We start from the raw sequence: 14,228 nt of genomic DNA on the forward strand, positions 1-14,228 counted from the left end.
AGAGAGAGGAGGAAGCAGGCTCCCCGCTGAGCAGAGAGCCCAATGCGGGGCTTGATCCCAGGACTCTGGGATCATGACCTGAGCCGAAGGCAGAGGCTTTAACCCACTGAGCCACCCAGGCGCCCCTGGCCAATTAATTTTTGACAAGGGTGCCAAACTAATCTAATCAAAGAAATGAGAGTTATTTCAATAAATATTATAACAACCAAATAACCATATGCAAAAATGCATTTGGACATGAATTTCACACTACACAAATGAACTTGAAACAGATCTTAGACTTCAGTACAAAAGTACAAACTGTGAAGCATACAGGAAAAAAATCTTTCAATCCTTGCTATAGAAAAAGATCTGTTAGGCAGGATTTTAAAAAGATAAAATAGGGACGCCTGGGTGGCTCAGTTGGTTAAGCAGCTGCCTTTGGCTCAGGTCATGATCCCAGCGTCCTGGGATCGAGTCCCACATCGGGCTCCTTGCTTGGCAGGGAGCCTGCTTCTCCCTCTGTCTCTGTAAGTAAAATCTTAAAAAATAAAAATAAGTAAAAAATAAAAATAAAATATGGGTGCCTAGGTGGCTCAGTTGGTTAAGCATCAGACTCTTGGTTTTGGCCCAGGTCATGATCTCATGGGTCATAAGACAAGAGCTCCGCATTAGGCTCCATGCTCAGCTTCAAGTCTGCTTCAGATTTTCTCCCTCTGTCCCTCCCTCCACTCACATGTGCGTGCATGCGCGTGCTTCCTCTCTCTCTCTCTCTCAAATAAATATACATATATTTTTAAAAAGATAAAATGTATTTCATCAAATATATAAACTTCTCATTCTAAAAGTTAAAAAATGAAAACAATTCACAGATCTAGAGAAAATATTTATAATAGATACATCTGAAAAAGGGACTTGTATCCAGAATCCATAGAAAAGTATCCCAATCAACAGTCAGAAAACAACTTTTAAATATATGCAGAACTTATCTTTAGTAAATACTTCCCTAGAGAATATTCAATAAGCACATGAACAAATTCCCAACACCTTTAGTCTTCCAGGGTGTCATAATAAAATCCATAATTGGATAGCAATTCCCATCTTCTCTAAGGGGAAAATTTAAAAGTGTCACAAAACCAAAAGTTGATGTGGATATGCAGAACAATGTTGGGATTGCAAAATGGTAGAATAACTTGGAAAACATTTAGGCAATTTCTTAAAAAGTTCAACATATTCCACCATATGATCCAACCCCTTTATTTCTAGGTATTTACCTGAGAGAAATGAAGGCTTGTGTCTATACAAACATTTCTACAAAAATGTTCACAGTCACTTTATTTATAATATCCAAAATCTTGGAGGAACTGCAATCTTTATCAACTCATAAATAGGTAAACAATAAGTGGTTATTAACCACATAATGGAATGCTAAGTCAGCAAGGAGAAGGAACTGATTTCTAATACATGCTAGAACATGGATGAACCTCTAAAACCCGATGCCAAATGAAGGAAGCAAGTCAAATTATACCACATATTGTATGAATCTATTAACATAAAATTATCCAGAAACGCAATTCTGTAGAGACAAAAAGCAGGATTGTAGATATTTCAAAATAACCTTTAGTATTGTGTCTTCATGTGACTATTTCCTTGACTTTTACATTAGTTACAAATACCACATGTACTTATTCTAAAACTTGCAAAAAATGCAAATGTATTTCCCTCTGTGGAAAGAAACCATGATTAGCAATCAAACGTGTGCATTAGCAAATGCAAACATACATACACAGTTACATAAATAATGTATTTATACATCTGTACACTTATTTGAAAGAATTCAATTTATCTTTTTTATTGACATTGTGTCTTGAAGATGTTTTCTGTGAGTACATACAGATTTAACAGACTGTAAAAGTCATATCATATTCACCGTATGGACACATTTTATTTCACAACTGTTTTGCTTTACATGCACTTCATTTAAAAAAAAAAAAAAGTGGTTCCAGGTTGAATCAAAGAAGGGGAGAGTGCTGCATTGCTGCTAAAAGCCTGGGCCCTAGATGGAACATTTTCTTTTTGCAACTGAATAAAGGAACACAGCATAACCAGAAATATCTTAAAGCCCTCCTGGTCCAGTCTGGACCTGAGGGGGAACTCGGTGGCCAGCTGACTAGACCTTCTCTTTGGGACAGATTACCCCCACCTTCTCCTTCTACTGCCTTTCTGAAGTTCTTTTTTTTTTTTAAGATTTTATTTATTTGAGAGAGAGAGAGTGAAAGAGAGAATGAGAGAGAAGAAGCAGAGTCCCCATGGAGCTGGGAGCCCGATGCAGGACTTGATCCTGGTACTCCGGGATCATGAACTGAGCCGAAGGCAGTTGCCTAACCAACTGAGCACCCAGGCACCCCCTGAAGTTAATTCCTGAAGAGGCAGGGGAGCCTGGAAGGGAGAGCCACAGCTGGGGCAAACAGACAGAGAGCTGGGACACCAGAGTTCCTATCTTAAAGTACCCCCTCCCAGTATATGTTTAAATAAATGTGTCAGATACAGTTCTAGAAGCAGAATTACTATGAAAAGGGCAGGCAAATATAAAATTTGTGGAACAGTGTCAAATTTCTTTCCAAAACACAGTAGCATTTTAAATTTGTTCATAATCTGAACTAGGGTAAAAATATAAAAATTATCATTATTTAATTTACATTAAATATTAAGCATATTTAAAATAGTCACTGGTATTTTATACTTTTTTGTATTTATCTTTTGATGTTTTTGACAAATACTATTTGTTAAACAGGTAACCATTTATTACTTGAAATATCAAAATCATTACATATTAAGCACATGTATATATGAATATTTTCATTTTACTTTCATTTATGTTTTATAAATTGTGTTAATGCATTGATTCCTATTTTTTTTTAAGATTTTATTTACTTGACAGGCAGAGATCACAAGTGGGCAGAGAGGCAAGCAGAGAGAGAGAGGGAAGCAGGCTCCCTGCTGAGCAGAGAGCCCGATGCACCGCTCTATCACTGGACCCTGAGATCATGACCTGAGTTGAAGGCAGACGCTTAACCCACCGAGCCACCCAGGCGCCCCTAGTGCATTGATTCTTATTTGAATTATTTTATATAAATTACAGAGTATAAAATGTTTTGTGCAAGTTGAATGTTATATAATTATTATAAATATAAGAATTTTTGCTATAGGTCACACAAATGTCACTGTATTTTCTTTAGTAAAAATCTGCTATTCATAAAATTTCTTATCCAGGTCAACATTAGAAGCAAATCAACAATTATAAGGAAAAAAGTTTTAAGACTTTGAGATTTTGCTTGGAAATATGCTTAAATAATTTTAATTGGCATATAATTTATTCAAACATTTTAATAAGAGTTAAAGAAAATTTATTTTTTTTTGCTTTAGTTACTTTTATGCTAGCTCCCCCTTTTGCTTTATGTGTTGTTACTGTCAGATAACTGCATTTATATTAATCACTTTATATAAATTAGTTTCGACTGAAAAACAGCTATAAATTTTTGAAAAGTTTTAGCATACAATGTATTTGACATATACATGAAATATAAATACTATTTACAAAATTAACAAATGCATTTCCACCAACAGTGCCAGAGAAATAAGGACACATTACCAACATGTACACAATGATTTAAAAGGCAACTAACCTCTTACTAGATAAGCTGAGCTGCTTTTGTGAGATGATGTTATTGTCTTTGAGAAGATGGCTGCCTCCTCAAAAGCAACAATGGAGAACTACAACCAGAGTGAAAGAAAAAATAAAACCATCATGGTTGAATTCTATATTCAGCAAGATTATCCTTCCAAACTGAGAATGAAATAAGATACATTCACATAAACAAACCTGAAATAATTTGTCTCTTGACGATATAATTCACACTGCTACCAGAAGTTTTTTGGGCTGAAGGGAAGTAACATGTGATAGAAACTGGGAACCAATGAATTATTTGGAAAGAACACTGAGGGGAGGGCCAAGATGGCGCCCTCCATAAGTGATAGTTGGTAATGGCAGTTCATTGGAATTTTAGCCTAGAAATTTATATATTCTCAAAACCACTGCATTCTGTTGATTAAAGAGTCATGAGTTTGGCCCAGAATTCTGGGAAGAGCCATAAATTTTACTTGTTGAAAGAAAAAAATGTCAAAAAAATACATGGACATGTTTTGACCCGCCTCAGATAGAAACCCAATAGACAAACTTAATATGAATAATAAAAAAAAATGTTCAATAAACACAGAATTATGCACAAAACTAAGAAAAGAGAAACAAAAAGAGATGGGAAATAGAAAATGAAGAGCCTTTAAAGTTGATATTTTAAAACAAACTATATTAATAGCAATAAATGTAAAAAGATCTAAACATTCCAGTTAAAAGTGGAGATTGTCAGATTAGATTAGAAAAAAACAACAAAAACTAAGTCCCAATTATAAGCAATTTTTAAAAAATTTCCCCGATTATTTGCTATTTACATAGCAATTTTAATGCACAATTTTAATGTTTAAAGATACGGTTAGGTATAAAATATGGTATGAAAAAATATGTTAACAAACAACAGTAAGTATAAGAAAGCTCAAATAGGTACACTGATGCTAGACAAAATAAATTTTAAGAAAACAAGTAGAACTAGAAATAGGAAGGAATGTTTTATTTTGATTAAAAGACCCATTTAACAGGCACACTACAAACCTAAATACTTGGGTGCCTTATAAAAGAACTTCAAATACATAAAACCTGTTGTTTTCATTTACCAGTTCTCTGGTAAATTCTTATTATTTTTTTCTTTTTTGATATATGTGACATTTTAAATTACGTATGTGGTAACTCTATTATATAGTTATTGGGGGTATCTATCTTTATCTGCTGTACCAGTTGGGTTGTTGTGTTTATTTTTTTTAAATTTTCTTTATTTTTCTTAAAGATTTTATTTTTTAAGTAATCTCTACACCCAACATGGGGCTCTAACTCACAACCCTGAGATCAAGAGTAGCACGCTCCACCAACTGAGCCAGCCAAGCACCCTTCAGCTGGGTTTCAGTCACATTTTTTTTTTCTCATACTTCTCCTAGTCATTTGTACTTGTGTGTCAGAAATAATATATGAACATTACAAAGATAATTCAAATTTAATTGTACTCTAGCTGATGAACTAAACAGCACAGCATTATCATTTCCAGAGATCTTTAATCTAATCAGAGGCTTCAATAACTCAAAGTCAGGCTTTAGGACCTGATTAGAATTGGTTGATTTCAGGTTCACTATCGCTTCCAAACCATAACCATTAGTGTCGCATCCAAACCCTACAAAATTGACACCCATTCCATCTCCTACCACACAAAGACAATGATTAGTGACTCCTGAACTTTGTTCTCCCTGCATTCTGGTGAACTTATTGAAAGGTAGTTTTGTTTAACGTCCAATCTCTAAGTAAGTTCCTGGGACCTGCAGATCCCTCAAAATGCAAGATACTTAAAATGCTGAGTTCACATCTGTGGATGTTTATTCTGCAATATTTATTAGCCTTGCTAGTTTTCCATTCTCTCTCTCTTTCTCTCTCTGTTCTAGTTTCTCAGGTTGTATTCAGGGGAAAGACGGTCTGATGTATCCAGTCTACCTTGATCAGAAAAGCTCCATAATACAAACGAGCACAATATTCAAACTACAGACCTTCTGCTGCTAACAGCTTGACCAGAGACTGTGATTTCTTCCATACGATTTCCCTGAATTTCAGATTTTTGTTAAGTCCTAGCATTATGATTTTGTTTCATTAATATGTGCTAATACAGGAACCTCTGCTTACATGAATCTGTAAAGAGATCTTATTTACTTGATGCTTTTTTTTTACTAGGTAGTAGATCTGTAACAGTAGTAGACCATAGTAGATCAACTGCTAGTGAAGATCATGTACTCTAAAATAAATGGCTTATTTTCTTAATTTTATATTAATTGGCTTTATAGATGGAAAGCTACAAACTATAGCATACCATAAAAAATACTGTGTTTATGAAGGTATCTGCTACCAGCAATGGCAGAATAGCCTTTTTCAGCCCAACCCTCCTGCTGAGGAAATGTAGAAAAACTGGAAAAAATTATCAAAGACATTTGTTTGAAGGCAGAATCTGAAGGGACAAGATCTGAAGAAGAATTTCTCAGGTGGTAAGAATTGCTGTTTTGCTTTTTTCCCCCTTGTTTTTCTATAAATTTCAGAGATAAGTGAGTTAAATTCTCGCACTGTGATTATTTGTCTACATCTCCTTCTATTTCTGTCACTTCCTGCATTGTAAAATGAGGCTATATTATTATATAAACATAAAGTTAGGATGTTCACATCTTTCTCTCAGACTTAGCCTCTTATTATATTGAAATAAGCCTATTTTTTTCTAATAATACTTTCTTCCCTTAAATCTACTCTGTCCAATATAAGAATAAAAAACCAACTTTTTTCTCTGCTTAACGGTCACATTGTACATTTTTTTCTATTCTTTTCCACAGGCCAATACAGTTCACTTTTAAGATTAATGCACTTTTTCTGAAGACCTTTAACTTCTAAAATGGAGTATTTAGTCTGTTTATATTTAATACCCAGTATATGTGGATTTGACTCTTCCATATTATCCTTTCTTGTTTGTTCTTTAGGATATGCTGAGTAGAAAATAATGAAAAGAAAAAACTGAAACAACAACAAGAACAAAAAACCCATGCACTATAAAATTTTACGAAGAAAAAAATTTACAGAACTACAACACTAAATTTGAAAGCTTTGGTACACCAACATAAAAAGTCAGAAAGGGCCCTGAATATGGGAAATCATTTGAAGGACCATTAGACACAAGTCTTAGTCAAAAATTGTGTCACATTTTGGGGTGCCTGGGTGGCTCAGTTGGTTAAGCGACTGCCTTCAGCTCAGGTCATGATCCCAGAGTCCTGGGATCGAGTCTCGCATCTGGCTCCCTGCTCCTTGGAGAGTCTGCTTCTCCCTCTGACTTTCTCCCCTCTCATGCTCTCTCTCAAATAAATAAAATCTTTAAAAAAAAAATTGTGTCACATTTTAATAGCAACTGAGATTTATATACATCCCTCTAATTATTTACAAGCTTGCTTGATTTAAATAGATGTCTTTTCAATTTTATGTCAGAAGCTATTTTAATTACAGTGAAATCAATATTTCAGATTCTCACTGCAGCAGATCATGCTGGGTTGCCATTGCCGCTGCCGACATCATGCAGGCTCCCCAGGTCTCAGTGAGGTCGGGTGATGCTCCAGAATGGGAAATAAGCCAATTTGGGAGCAGACTGGATCCAACTTCATTCAACATTACTACCAGTTATTTAATAATGACAGAATGCAACTAGGTGCCATTTATATTGATGCATCATACCTCAGGTGGGAAGGAAGCAATTCCAGGGGAAAGCTACCATTGTGGAGAGATTGTCTAGCCTTCTGTTCCAGAAAATCTAGCACAGCCTCATGGCACAGGATCATCAGCCCATGCTAGATAGCTGCATTATCACCAGGGTCATGGGCAAGCTCAAGGCTGATGAAGACCCCGTGATGGGATTCCACCAGATATTCCTATTAAAGAACATGAAGCACATTTCTTTTTATACCTTTCTTTCTTTTTTTTTTTTTTTTCACCATTCCCCTATCCCGGCTTTAGATTTTAATTTATTTATTTTTTCAGCGTAACAGTATTCATTGTTTTTGCACAACACCCAGTGCTCCATGCAAAACGTGCCCTCCCTATTACCCACCACCTGTTCCCCCAACCTCCCACCCCTGACCCTTCAAAACCCTCAGGTTGTTTTTCAGAGTCCATAGTCTCTTATGGTTCACCTCCCCTTCCAATTTTTTTTTTTTTATAAACATATAATGTATTTTTATCCCCAGGGGTACAGGTCTGTGAATCGCCAGGTTTACACACTTCACAGCACTCACAATAGCACATACCCTACCCAATGTCCATAACCCCCTCCCCCTCTCCCAATCCCACCTCCCCCCAGCAACCCCCAGTTTGTTTTGTGAGATTAAGAGTTATTTATGGTTTGTCTCCCTCCCAATCCCATCTTGTTTCATTTATTCTTCTCCTATCCCCCTAACCCCCCATGTTGCTTCTCCATGTCCTCATATCAGGGAGATCATATGATAGTTGTCTTTCTCCGATTGACTTATTTCACTAAGCATGATACCCTCTAGTTCCATCCACGTCGTCGCAAATGGCAAGATTTCATTTCTTTTGATGGCTGCATAGTATTCCATTTTGTATATGTACCACATCTTCTTTATCCATTCATCTGTTGATGGACATCTAGGTTCTTTCCATAGTTTGGCTATTGTAGACATTACTGCTATAAACATTCGGGTACACGTGCCCCTTCGGATCACTATGTTTGTATCTCTAGGGTAAATACCCAGTAGTGCTAGAAAAATCCAGAAAAAGCAAAAGTAGTTTTATTGGCAGATGTCAGAAAAGACTTCAATTTGGAGAAGATACTGAATGAAGGTGACATTTTCACAGGTTGAGGGGACAGGGCAGGGTAGAGAACTACAGATGAGAGAGAAACATTAGCAGGGACATAAGTCATGGATCTAGAAAGAAAACAATAGAGAAATCAAAAACAGATACAGCTTCCAAGGATTAAAAGAAATAGAAGCCTGCTGAAAGACAAAATGGCAACCCGACTAATTTCTCACCCACCATATTGAATACACCTGATGATGACAGTCTCATTTTGTTTCATACTGCTTGTTTCATCATGTTTCATCATGTTTGTTTCATACTGTTTTTTTTTAATGAATTAATAAAATTAAACATGAGAACGGTAAAAAAAAAAAAAAAAAAGAACATGAAGGATGCTTGAGTTTGCACCAATGACATGTTCAGGTTTGCCCTGCACAACTTCAGCGGACCTCCTCTCCTCCCATCCAGGTACTCACACTGTTTCCCCCTCCATTCTCTTTCTTATACCATTCATACTCCTCCAGATGCTCCAAATATCATACACAAATGAGCAGCACTGTGCCGGGAGCAGGTGCAGTATACTGCTGTTACTGAGGTACTGTGCATGATGTTTGAATGCTAGGCTAGTTCCACCAGGACCAAAGTTTGTGTTGTACCAGTGCATGCCTTGGACAGACTTCAATAACAGAAAAGGTTGTCTTTTTAAAAAATACACTGACAAGTTGCTCTAGTAACCCAAAGAAGTGAAGGAGAATGCAGCTGACTCGTCAATCACATACTGATTTGTTCAGATGTTTCAATGCCTCACGATACAACAAAACCATGAGAAATTTTTTTAACAAAAACAAAATAAAATTCTCATGGATGGATACTTTAAGAGCATAATAATGAAATCAGTTTCCACTACAGAAATCACCTCCAGGATGACAATCTATAACGTGGGTTGCCTAATGTATGTGGACTTTATTGTAGATAGTCCTACCAGACTATGAAGCAATTTCTCTAGAAGAAAGTTAGCTTACTTCATTTAAGAATTTTTTTAAAGATTTTATTTATTTATTTATTTAGTTATTTGACAGACAGAGATCACAAGTAGGCAGAGATGCAGGCAGAGAGAGAGGAGGAAGCAGGCTCCCCGCTGAGCAGAGAGCCCAATGTGGGGCTCGATCCCAGAACCCTGGGATCATGACCTGAGCCGAAGGCAGAGAGGCTTTAACCCACTGAGCCACCCAGGCACCCCTCATTTAAGAATTTTTATATGTCAGCAGACCGGACCCATTATTTTACCCACAATAATAATATGTTCAAGCTCACTCTTCACTACAACTCTAATATAATTAACTTTACTAAGCCTCCTTTCATTTTAAAGCCATTCTAGAATAGGAGCCCATTCATTTACAATATTAGCTTTATTAACATCTTTTTAAATTTAATAAATCTAGCTATGAAAGATTTGTTGATTCCATGGAGGCAATGCTGAGTTTTGTTTTGATCTTGACAATAAAATACTGACAAAATACTGATCTTGACAAAAAATAAAATTTAATTTTATGTTAATTTCTATTTAAATATGGGACTAGTGGTATCAATACCCATCTAACAGTAGATTTGGCTGCTTCCAAATAATAAGATTTTTAGGTTTAGACTTTCTTTTTAATCCAAAGGATAACTATCTTACAATTCATTTGTTTCATCCAGAGGCTTCAAACACCACCACCATATTTTTCTTTTTTTTTTAAATTTTATTTTATTTTATTTATTTATTTGACAGAGAGAGATCACAAGTAGACAGAAAGGCAGACAGAGAGAGAGAGAGAGAGAGAGAAAGAGAGAGAGAGAGAGATAGGGAAGCAGGCTCTCTGCTGAGCAGAGAGCCCGATGCAGGACTCGATCCCAGGACCCTGAGATCATGACCTGAGCCGAAGGCAGCGGCTTAACCCACTGAGCCACCCAGGCGCCCCATATTTTTCTTATAGTATGATATTTATCAAGGTTATAAAAAGTAAAAGATTTTTATTTCTCTTAACTATTAAAAATATGCAATGCACAGAAGTAGAGATTTTCATACGAGGCATGTGGAATTACTTTTATATTACGTATCTACTCTAAGTAGCTTTTAAGTGAGGGGAGATATGGAAAGTTCAAAACTATGGCAGCTTTAAAAATGAGTTCACAACTTATCCGGTGCTATATTCAAAAGCCTTCAATACAAATGAGAGAAAACAACAAAAATAAAACAAATTAAAGAGCTAAGGTTTTAATATTTAGAAAATATAAATATATATTCCAGTTACTAATAGGGGTTCATAAGTCTAATGATAAATATGAATGATATGCTAGCATTCCAAATCAGGCCCTGATAGTTCTGCTGGTATTGTAAGTACCATCAGTGATTTCCTTATTATCCTAAAGAGGCCGCTAGTGTCGTATCTTCTAGCAGAAAATATAGGGAGTCATTAGAGTCTTTGAAAATATATGTGGACACAATTGGGTTTTGGGGTTTTGCAGGTTTATGTATATGAAAAAATAACTGGATTCCATGGAGATGAAAGTATGGTCTAGTATCAGGAAACAAATTGTTAAAAGAAAGTACAGACAAATAACATTTAGGATTAAACTACTGGATGTGTATTTATTAATTTATGATTTAATGGAGCTGCTAATTTGTGTTAGACTTGATGGAAGGAAAAGCAATGTATATATCTCTCACCAAAACAAGTTACAAAAATAGTACACAGAGTTCCTTTATCTTTAAAGGATAAAGGAATATTATCATCTTATATAACCATACTGCTATTGCCAGAATCTGGGAACTATCACTAGTAGAGTACTACTAACTAATCTACCAAATTTAAGCAAGTATCACCAAATATCACATTAATGTACTTTTACTACTCTAGAATCTAATCCAGAATGATACACAGCATTTAACTGACATGTCTTCCAACCTGGGTCATGGCCTTGACAGTTTTGAAGAGAGCTGGCCAATTATTTTGTTGAATTTTCAGTTTGGATTTGTGTGACGTTTCTTCATGATGAATTTCAGTTATACATATTTTGCCAAGAATGCTACAGAAATACAAGTGAATTCTTCTCATTACATCATGTCAAGGGGTTGGTTCTTGATGTTGATATGTCTTGTTACTGATGATATTAACCTTGATCACTTGGTTAAGCCGTCAGGTTTCTCTACTGTTAAGTTACTATTTTCACCTTGATAATTAAGATGTATCTTGAATAGAGAATAATTATACACTATGAAAAAATCTTGAGGAATTGCAGTGTGTCATCAGTTCATACATGTTAAGTATGTAAAAGTATTACTCTATGTAGAAATTACAGTGAAAGCATGATGAAGTAATAAATTCTACGGAAAATACTAACTTTAAAATATAATTTTATTTTTCCTACCAACAAAACATTTTCCTTTAGAGAGATTGTCTATTACTATTTTTTTTATAATGGTTTTATTTATTTATTTATTTATTTGTCAGAGAGAGAGAGAGCACGAGAGTAAGCACAGACAGACAGAGTGGCAGGCAGAGACAGAGAGAGAAGCAGGCTCCCCACCGAGCACAGAGCCCCATGTGGGACTCGATCCCAGGACGCCGGGATCATGACCTGAGCCGAAGGCAGCCGCTTAACCAACTGAGCCACCCAGGCGTCCCTGTCTATTACTATTTCTTTTTTTTTTTTTAAATATTTTATTTATTTGACAGACAGAAATCACAACCAGGCAGAGAAGCAGGCAGAGAGAGAGGAGGAAGCAGGCTCCCCGCGGAGCAGAGAGCCCGATGCGGGGCTCGATCCCAGGACCCTGGGACCATGACCTGAGCCAAAGGCAGAGGCCCTAACCCCCTGAGCCACCCAGGTGCCCCCTATTACTATTTCTTATACTTTTAGTACATCTACAAAAGCAAAGAGAAAAAGCTGAGTAGAGAAGTATAACAGAACATTATGAGTCCTATAGTAGAATATCCTTCTCCCCGAGTATGCTGATCAAGAAAAAAACATTGCCACCAGATCTCAGTGAAATCAGTGCAGCAAAAAATAGAGTAAAGGCTTGGCTCCCAAAGCCTTCTGTATATTGCAAGAAGATTCTGCTTAAATGCTTAAGTGCTATTTTTTTTGTTATCTTGAATAAAATAATTCTTATTAGAACTGTCCATAACAAGTCTCTCTCTTATCTCTCTCTCTCTCACACACACACACACACACAAACACATACACAGACGTCACATGTATTACGCACAAGCAAAGCTCCAACGAAGCATTATTTATAAAAACAAAACAAAACAAAAACCAACAACAACAAAAAAAAAACAGGTGGTGGGCTGCCCCTTGGCAGTACTGATATTTGGGGCTGGATAATTCTTTGACTTGGGGGAGATGCTCTGTGTATTATAGAATGCTGAGCAACATTCCTGGCCTCTACACACTAGATGTCCACAGAGTTCCCTCACCCCAGTGATCACCCCAAATGTCTGCAGATGTTGCCAAACATCCCCTGGGGATCAAAATCCCTGGCAGTTGAGAACCACAGCCCTCCAGTCTCTTGGCCAGAAAAAGCAGACCTACTCTATTTTTTCATTGTTCTTTGTTTTTTTCTCACCACCTGCTGGCATTTCTGAGTTAAGAACTTCTCTTACACTCAGGTTGGGCTATACGGAAGGTTTAAAAAAAAAAAAAAGAAAGAAACAAAGAAACAAAGAAAAAACCCCAAGGGACTCAACTCTGACTCCTTTCTGGAATACCAAGGGCCCTAGCTGGGTCAGCTTTCTTTTCTCCACATTTCATAGTCTTCTGCTGTTTGTTTCATTTACCTTATCCAGGTTTTAGGTATAACAGAAGGATTAGAGTGAAATATTTTATATTCCCAGATATCTATTCTTAAAAGATGACTCTTGTCTGAGTATATGTAGTATCATGCTTAGAAAGTGGTTTAAAGTTTATTAGGCAAGTATAATGAATTATGAAATTAACTTCTGGCTCTGCTATTAAAAGGATGTGAGGGGCGCCTGGGTGGCTCAGTGGATTAAGCCGCTGCCTTCGGCTCAGGTCATGATCTCAGGGTCCTGGGATCGAGCCCCGCATCGGGCTCTCTGCTCCGCAGGGAGCCTGCTTCCCTTCCTCTCTCTCTGCCTGCCTCTCTGACTACTTGTGATCTCTCTCTCTGTCAAATGAATAAATAAAATCTTTAAAAAAAAAAAAAAAAAAAGGATGTGAAACCCTAGGCAGGACATATAGCCTCTGCTGCTCAGTTTTTTCAGATAAGGATTTATAGTTTTATTAATATACAACTCATAGTCGTATATAATATAATCTCATTTAACTCATAAGACTTAAATGAGTTGCCACATATAAATAATAGGGCCTAGTGTTCATTAAATATCTAATACTATGTATTAGATATCACTAGTGTCATTGTTTAGTTATAATTATCTAGAAAAGCATTGACAAGGAAGTTTATAACGATCATGCCGAAGATTATTAGTGTTCCGTACTCACAGCCACCCATCCCAAGGTGAAAACAAATCTTTCAAAACTGGAAGAGAAGCACTTGGATCTGCACTAATTTAATGCACTATTTTAAAGGGTTGAAAAGTGGGGGTGTTTGATATCTTAAGGTACTTCAAATCATGAAGAATTTAAATGCCAGAACTACAAGGGCCCCATCACAGTATTTTCCTTTAAGTAATTCTTTTCCCCGCTAAAAGACAGTAACAGAGAAAGGACTAGTGTCTCATTAAGGTGG

General features: G+C 36.4%; 1 pseudogene; it reads left to right on the forward strand.

Moving 5' to 3' along the window:
- Positions 1-7,279: 7,279 nt before the first annotated feature.
- Positions 7,280-9,023, forward strand: LOC123934572 (annotated as a pseudogene).
- The last annotated feature ends 5,205 nt before the right edge of the window (positions 9,024-14,228 follow it).

The sequence above is a fragment of the Meles meles genome, chromosome X (assembly GCF_922984935.1).
Source record: "Meles meles chromosome X, mMelMel3.1 paternal haplotype, whole genome shotgun sequence".
Taxonomy (NCBI): domain Eukaryota; kingdom Metazoa; phylum Chordata; class Mammalia; order Carnivora; family Mustelidae; genus Meles; species Meles meles.